The sequence below is a fragment of the Peromyscus leucopus genome, chromosome X (assembly GCF_004664715.2).
Source record: "Peromyscus leucopus breed LL Stock chromosome X, UCI_PerLeu_2.1, whole genome shotgun sequence".
In the NCBI taxonomy this organism is placed as follows: domain Eukaryota; kingdom Metazoa; phylum Chordata; class Mammalia; order Rodentia; family Cricetidae; genus Peromyscus; species Peromyscus leucopus.
In genome coordinates this window covers 37,933,594-37,941,494 of record NC_051083.1, presented here as the reverse complement: position 1 = coordinate 37,941,494, position 7,901 = coordinate 37,933,594, and the positions used below count along the sequence as shown (strand labels likewise).

The following is a 7,901-nucleotide window of genomic DNA, read 5'->3' as shown; positions in this document are numbered from 1 at the left end:
ATGGTTTCAATGCAGAATTCCGCCAAACTTCTTACCTCACATTCGGGAAAGAAAAAAAAGAATAAAGCAAGGGTTCTACCGTTGCTTTTAAGAAGTTCTAGGTTTCATCTCTCAAATTCTATCATGGAGAACATGTCTTCAAAATATTGGCTTCTCAGAGACATTCAAGATACAAATTATATGATATATATATATATATATATATACATATATATATATACATACACATCAGTTACATCTGTATAGATATCACACAACAGAAATCCAAAAACATATAAATCAAAATTGACATAAACTAAGGACCCTTTGAGGGGTTTCATGGAAACCTAATACAGCATAAGCTTCCTTTTATATATTTATATATAAAATATATAATATATATTTTATATATATATATATATTATATTATATATATATATATATATATTATATATATATAAAGGTGATCTAAATGACATCACCAAATAATGGAGTTGACAGAGTCTTAACTGGACATCTCCTGTCACCAAATGAAGCTTCCAGTACTAGGAATGGGTTGCATCTAATAGAGTTCTTGGGTAAAGTGGTCCCAGGAGAAACCCCAAACAACTGAGACTTTTGCCAAGGCATTATGGATGGCTCTTCAAAATCTGACCAAAAGGACCTGTAGTGGTATTTGCTTCACCCATGACCTTGGGCTATACAATCTCAAGGAGGTGTTACTTCTTGCTGTCATATGTGGTATCTTAAAAGGTGAGGAGAGAGATATCATGAACTCCCTTCTCCCTGCTGCCTGCTTCCTGGTGTGATCAAATTGCCAAGTGCATTTGCTCCCAGTCAGATCAGAGAACGACTTCAGCTGTCTACTGCATTCTGTATTTGTGAGTGTATTTCTTCAATTTACCCTAATAAATTTCTCTATTACTCCTTAAGCAGAATCTTGTGGATTTATTGCATTATCTCATGCCCAACATGGGGCACAAACCCATGACCTTGAGATTAACAGTCTCATGCTCTACTGACTAAGCTAGCCAGGCTGGAGCTTTAAATGCTTGTAAAAAATTCCAGAACCAGGAAAACCAACTGAGCTATATACAAAGATCTTCTAGGGTTCAAAAGAACCATTTACTGATTTTTTTAACAAAGACTGAACAAAAGGCTATAAACAAGGCAGTATCAGACTAAGAATTAAGGCAAGTATTATCTTAATCTTTGGCTTTTGATAATGCCAATACAGAATGCAAAAGAATACTTACACCTTTAAAGGTCAGGTCAGCACCTTTGGAAGAATGGATTCAACATGTAAATTGTGTTGAGTCTCATAACTATGGTAATGAGGCTTGGATAGGAGAGTTGATTTCTAAAGGTGGAAGAAGGCATCAAAGTACCAAATGTTTTGACTGTGTTACACCAGGTCATATAAGAAGAAATTGTAGACAGGGTGGTACTAGAAGCAATGCTTCTTCTAGAAATAACCCAAACAAGAGACCCTAGCCTTCTGGATTATGCAGATGTGGCAAAGACCAACATTGGACCAATGAATGAAGATCAACAAGAGACATATGAGGCAACCCTTTACCAGTGGGAAATGCCTTGGGGGCCTCTCACTGGCCCCCAAATCAAATGTGATCCAAACATTTCCAATTGCTATAAAGGAAATTCCTCCCCAGGACAATAAAATAACCCAGTGCCTAATATAAAGAACGATACTGAACTGGATGATAGAACAACTTTGATAGATGGATCAAAAATTCCAAAAAACACCATAAAATGAGTATTTTGACATACTTCCATAAATGAACAAAGACAAAGCTTAGAGTGCAAATTAATGACATTGTCCTGCAAGGACTGGTGGACACAAGTATGGATGTGAATATAATTACACCAAAATCATGTCATCTGAATTGGCCTCTTCAAGAGGTATATTCCATTTTCTAGGGATTGGAACCCTACTTCTGGTAAAACAAAGTTTGAGATGGGTTGAATGCATAGAGGCAGAAGGGCAAATAGGATGGCTGAAGCCATAAGTGGCAAACATAGCAGTGAATCTTTGGGGCTAAGATCTGTTACAGCAGTGGAATACCCAGCTTAAAATTCCTCCAATCTCAGAAGTGGAATGTAGACCAATTCATATATCTTGGAATAATACTATAAGATACTATAAAAAACAGCCACAAACCATTCAGACTGCATACAAACAGAACACAATGGCCATTGAACTCTCAGAAGTACTAATGGCCCTACATTTAAAGTGGCTAACTAATAAACCTGTCTGGGTTGGACAATGGCCTATTACACAAAAGAAACTACAAGCTTTAGAACAGCTGGTTCAGGAGCAGTTAAATGCTCAACACATTGAAGAATCTACCAACCCTAGGAATTCTCCTGTATTTGTTATTAAAAAGAAATCTGATAAATGGAGAATGCTGACAGATTTGAGCATCATAAATAAAGTAAATCAGCCTATGGGCTCCCTACATAATGGGATGCCCTTGCTATCTCTGTTACCTAAATAATGGCTTATTATAGTTATTGACTTAAAAGACTTTTTTTTTTACCATACCGCTACAAGAAAAGGATAGAGAAAAATTTGCCTTCACAGTACCTACTTATAATAATTCTCAGCCAGTCAAGAGATATTAATGGAAGATCCTCCCAGAGGTAATGTTAAATAACCCCACCCTATGCCAATATTTTATGCAAAAACCATTGGAAATAATTCATGCATAATTTCCACAATCTATAATTTACTATTATATGGATAATATCTTATTAGCTGATCCAAAGTGAGGTAACTTAGAAAGCATATTTGAAAAAGTAAAGAAAGTTTGGCCTTACTGGTGATTACAAATTCATCCCCAAAAAAATACAAAAAGGAGATTCTATTAGTTGCTTATGGTATAAGATAGATCTACTACTGTGGGATAATGCTTTTGTATACTGCCTTAATAACATTATGATTGGCCAGTAGCCAGGCAGGAAACACAGGCAACATGAGCAGAGAAGGAGAATTCTGGGAAGAGGAAGGGCTGAGTCAGGAGTCATCCAAACACACAGGAAGCAAGATATGAAGGCAGAACTGAGAAAAGGTACCAAGCCACATCTCTAAACATAGATAAGAATTGTGGGTTAATTTAAGTGAAAGAGCTAGTCAGTAATAAGCTTGAGCTAATTACTATAGAGTTTGTAAATAACATAAGCATCTTGTTGTTTACTTGGGTCTGAGCAGCTGTGGGACCGGCAGGTGAGAAAGATTTGTCCTGACTGTGGGCCAGGTGGGACACAGGAAAACTTCAGTTACAATCTACAAAAAATTAAACCCCAAAAGTTACAACTCAGGAGAGATTGATTATAGACTCTTAATGATTTTCAAAAATTATTAGGAAGCATTTCCAGGTTACAGACCATCATTGGAATATCTAAATATGGACGAGTAAATTTGGCCAACATCCTAAAGAGGACAAGGACTTAAATAGTCCAAGAGAACTATCAGCTGAAGCTGAAAAGGAATTGGCTCTAGTAGAAAAGAAAATATGAGAGACACATGTGGATTATGTGAATCCAAAACATAACTGCATTTTAGTCACGCTCCCTTCTACAAACTCCCCCACAAGGGATTTTGATGCAGAGGGAAGATATTATATTGGAATAGATGTTTCTACCATGTAAACTGGGTAGGAAGTTAAGGACTTATGTAGAAAAGATCTCTGATTTGATTTCAAAAGGAAAATTAAGACTTTGTCAGTTGACAGGAATGGGCCCAGCAGAAATTGTAGTACCTTTAACTAATGAGGAAATTTCCTTTTTATGGAAAAATAAAGAATACTGGCAAACAGCCTGCAGTAACCTTTTGGGAGAGATTAATTATTGCTATCCTAAAAGTAAGAGAATAGAATTCATAAAAAAAAAAAAACTGAATGGGTCCTGCCTCACTTTGTATGGTAAAAACCAATCTATGGAGTCCCCACATTCTATATTGATACAAACAAATCAGGAAAGACAGAATATAAATCAGGAGACTTAAGTAAAGTGGTTCAAACCCCCACAATTCTATATAAAAGGCAGAACTGTATGCCATTCTTATGTTACTAATGAACTTTATAGACCCTTTCAATATAGTCCCTGACTCTCAATATGCAGAGACTTGTTTTACATATTGAAACTGCTAAATTTATTCCTGATAATACAGAATTAACATTACTATTTATACAATTACAGGAAATCATCAGATATAGGGAACATCCTATATATATAAAACATACCTCAGATCCCATACGGGTCTGCCAGGTTCTCTAGCACAAGGTAATAATGAGATTGATCAATTATTAATACATAATGTAGTAGAAGCTTGAGAATTTCATAAGAAACACCATGTAAATAGCAAAGGTTTGAAAAGGGACTTTTCCATCACTTGGCAAGAAGCCAAGGAAATTGTAAAATAATGTCTTACTTGTTCTTTTTATAACCAAATTCCATTACCTTCAAGAAGCAATCCTAAAGATATACAAAGTAATTAAATTTGGCAGATGGATGTGTTTCATTTCACAGAATTTGGAAGATTAAAATATGTACACCATACCAATGACACCTATTCAGGATTTCAATGGGCAACTCCTATGAGTTCTGAAAAGGCTGACTCTGTGATTACACACATAAGTTATGGCCATCAGGGAAATGCTCCAACATAGGTCTCAAAATGGGACAGTTTTTTGCTTATTACAATATAAAGCATATTACAGATATACCACACAATCCCACAGACCAAGGAGTCAGAAAGATCTAATTGAACTTTAACAGATATGCTAAATAAACAGAAGGAGGTAACAATGGCTCCTATAAATAGATTACATAATGCTTTATTAACCTTGAATTTTCTTAATGCTGATGAGAAAAGGACAACAGCTGTGAAGAGACATTGGATAACAGAAAAAAAATCCCGAGCTAAACCAACCTGTTTACTTCAAAGATGTGTTGTCTTCAGAATGGAAACCAGGATATATCCTACATTGGGGAAGGGATTTTGCTTTTGTTTCTGCAGGGAAAGAAAAGGTATGGATACCAACAAAATTAATAAAAATTCAATTTGAATAGGAGAAACTTCTTGATGAAGAGAAGTAAAAGATCATCCACCAATATGACAATTCTACAAGTTGTAAGGAAATCTCAACCAACAAGAGTTGGGGTAGGATTCTGTTTTTTGTCTTTACAGGATAATAGAAATACCTATCTTCAAAAAATAATAAGGCCTTACATACCTAGACATCTACAACAGAAGGGAAGGACCTATTGGTATGAATATACTCTACAGGGTAATATCTCACTGCCTAACATCAAGATCTCTTTAACTCTAGAATAGTTGTGATCCCAATTCAATTATAAATCAAGCTGGCTTTGGAGTTGGAAAGTGGCCCTCTTTTTCTCTAAACCCAAGCCATGTTGCTAAAAGAAAAAATAAGAAGATTTTGTCTCATATCAGAAGATCCAACTAGTGTGGAACAGAAGAAAACCAATAATCTAGGGACCACTGTTGTCAAGAGTCTATTTCTCTCCACGCTTATTCTTGATTTCTTGGAAACCTTCCTTACATGTCATGTTATCTTAAGATTCAAACTTTCTGTTTTGATATTAATAACGTTCAAGTTTTCCACAGTGAAAAATAAATCTTTACAAGAGCAATCCCTGAAGTGTCCAGAAGGAAGATGTGGCCCCACAACAGCAACTCTCCCCCATCCATGATGATGCCACTCAACCAAAAAACACTACTCAATGATCAGCTTTGGACTGCGAGCTCTTTAGGACAGTTCCAAAATGAGATGGTCCATCTTATTACACTTCTAGCCAGAACTTTAGATAATCTTACCCATTACTCTGAGACTGGCTACAAACATTACAACTAGTCCTATTGAGAAAACCATATGACTTTCTTCCAGGATCCCACAGAGATACTGTTGCCCCCTAAACAGCAGGAAGCAATTTTAAGATACCCTCTCTCCCAAAAGTTTTCATTTTCTCAGGGTTTTGGATAAATTGTTATAGGGTTGAGGAGTGGAACAATAAAAGTTAGACTCAGGATTATTTTTTGGAAAAAAAGGGGGGATAGATGGAATAGGATATTAAGGTATAGGATATTAATGTTGATTATTACATTTTTACTATTACATTTACTATTACATTTATTACTAGTAAACTAATTTAGCAAACTATCAGCCTTAGATAATTTGCACTTATATGGATTATTGTATATTGATACAAATGTAAACTATTTTTCTATTCCTATTTAAGATAATTTGTGTATTTATACAAATTCAAAACTATAACTGTCATATTGTACACATGCTCATACTCCTACTTGAAACAGTTTGTATATTGATATAAATGTAAAATTATGTTTGTCATACTGTCTATATGTTCTACCTCTATTTAGGATATTTTGCATATTAATACATATTAAAGATATTGTTGTAATATTGCTTTATACATTTCTACTTCTGTTTAAGATATTTTGTATATTGTCACAATTTGGAGGTCATTGTCCTTATACTTTACATCTGTTTACAGATTGTTTACCTTGTTACTATGAAGCCTTAGTTTTTAGGTTATTTAGGTAGATAAGACTTACAGATTAATAGTCACCCATGCTTGTCATATCTATAGTTATGTTAGTTAGGTCTTCCAGATTTACAGAAACATATGTCAGATGGATAGGTAATCTTCAAACACTTCATAGACCTAAAGAATATGGCATTTAAATGTTTTGATAACTTAGAATTCTGTTGAAGTGAGACACGATAGCTCCTGACAGCACTCATCTACTCCCAAGAGAATGTTGGACTTCAAAGACACTCTGTATGGAAGTTTGTCTTCTTCTTGGCAAAAAATGGCCTGCTGGACAAAGACCTGCCCTTGCCTCAAATGCTGACAGTATCTATGCTGTCCTTTCTGGATGAGCAGAACACAAAGAAAAGTGACCGATGAAACTTGCCAAAATAGGGTAAGACTATCTTTCAAAATTCCTGCTTCTGATAATGGTCTGTCAGATATTCTAGGCCTGTAGCCAATGATGAATGCTGCAATGGTGCTGAGAAACATTAGGTGACTGTCCAGGCTGCAATTTTTTGGAAATTGCTTGCTTGCACTTCCTTTTTTCTCAGGTAATATTATTTTCCTTCTCAGGTCTTTGATGCAGTTGAAGACTAGATAGTTAACAGTTATAATCCTCTCATATATTAGTTAAGAACATTTTAGGTACTAAAGTTAGATTCTTTGGATAGGACAGCTATTGGAGTAATCTCTGTAACATGCCATTTAGCTATAGTCTGGACATTTCTGGATATTTAGCATGTGTTTCTTGTTTGATGTTGTTCTTGTTGGTTGTAGTTCCATTTTTGTTTATGTTATTACCCTTCGTTTTTCATGGAAAATACTTGATTGTAGGGAGCTGCCATTCAAAGATGGCGCTGGCTTCCTGGTAGCCTAGCTGTAAACAACTCCACATATGGCTATGCTCTCGGGACTACATGTCCTGTGACCTGTGCATGCACGGGTATGGTAATCGACCTTATGTCCTCAGCCTATCCCGTGGCTCCCCGTGCTTGCATTCTGGCAGGACCAAATCACAGTACGACACGTTTGCCTGATTCCCTATATAAGCAGTTGCATTTTAGTCCTCGGGGCCCCTCACCTTCAGCTCTCCCTTAATCAAGAGGCACTCCAATAAAGTGTGATCTGAGAAGAATCCTCGAGTGGTGGTCGTTCTTCCTCGCTGGTCGAGGAGCTCGCCGCACTTGATAATCATTCTTCTTGTACATAGTTTGCATATAGGCTTAGAATCTTCTTATTCACACAGAAAGGTGAAAATATAGTGGTATTTGCTCTGCCCATGCTTTTGGGCCATACAGTCTTAAGGAGGCCGTGCTTCTTTC

The 7,901-nt window shown here is 36.0% G+C and overlaps 1 non-coding gene across 1 annotated transcript; it reads right to left on the bottom strand.

Annotated features, from left to right (window-relative positions):
• Positions 1 to 943: 943 nt before the first annotated feature.
• Positions 944 to 1,016, bottom strand: Trnan-guu. The gene has a single exon. It is a non-coding gene; the product is annotated as a tRNA-Asn (tRNA).
• Positions 1,017 to 7,901: the final 6,885 nt, after the last annotated feature.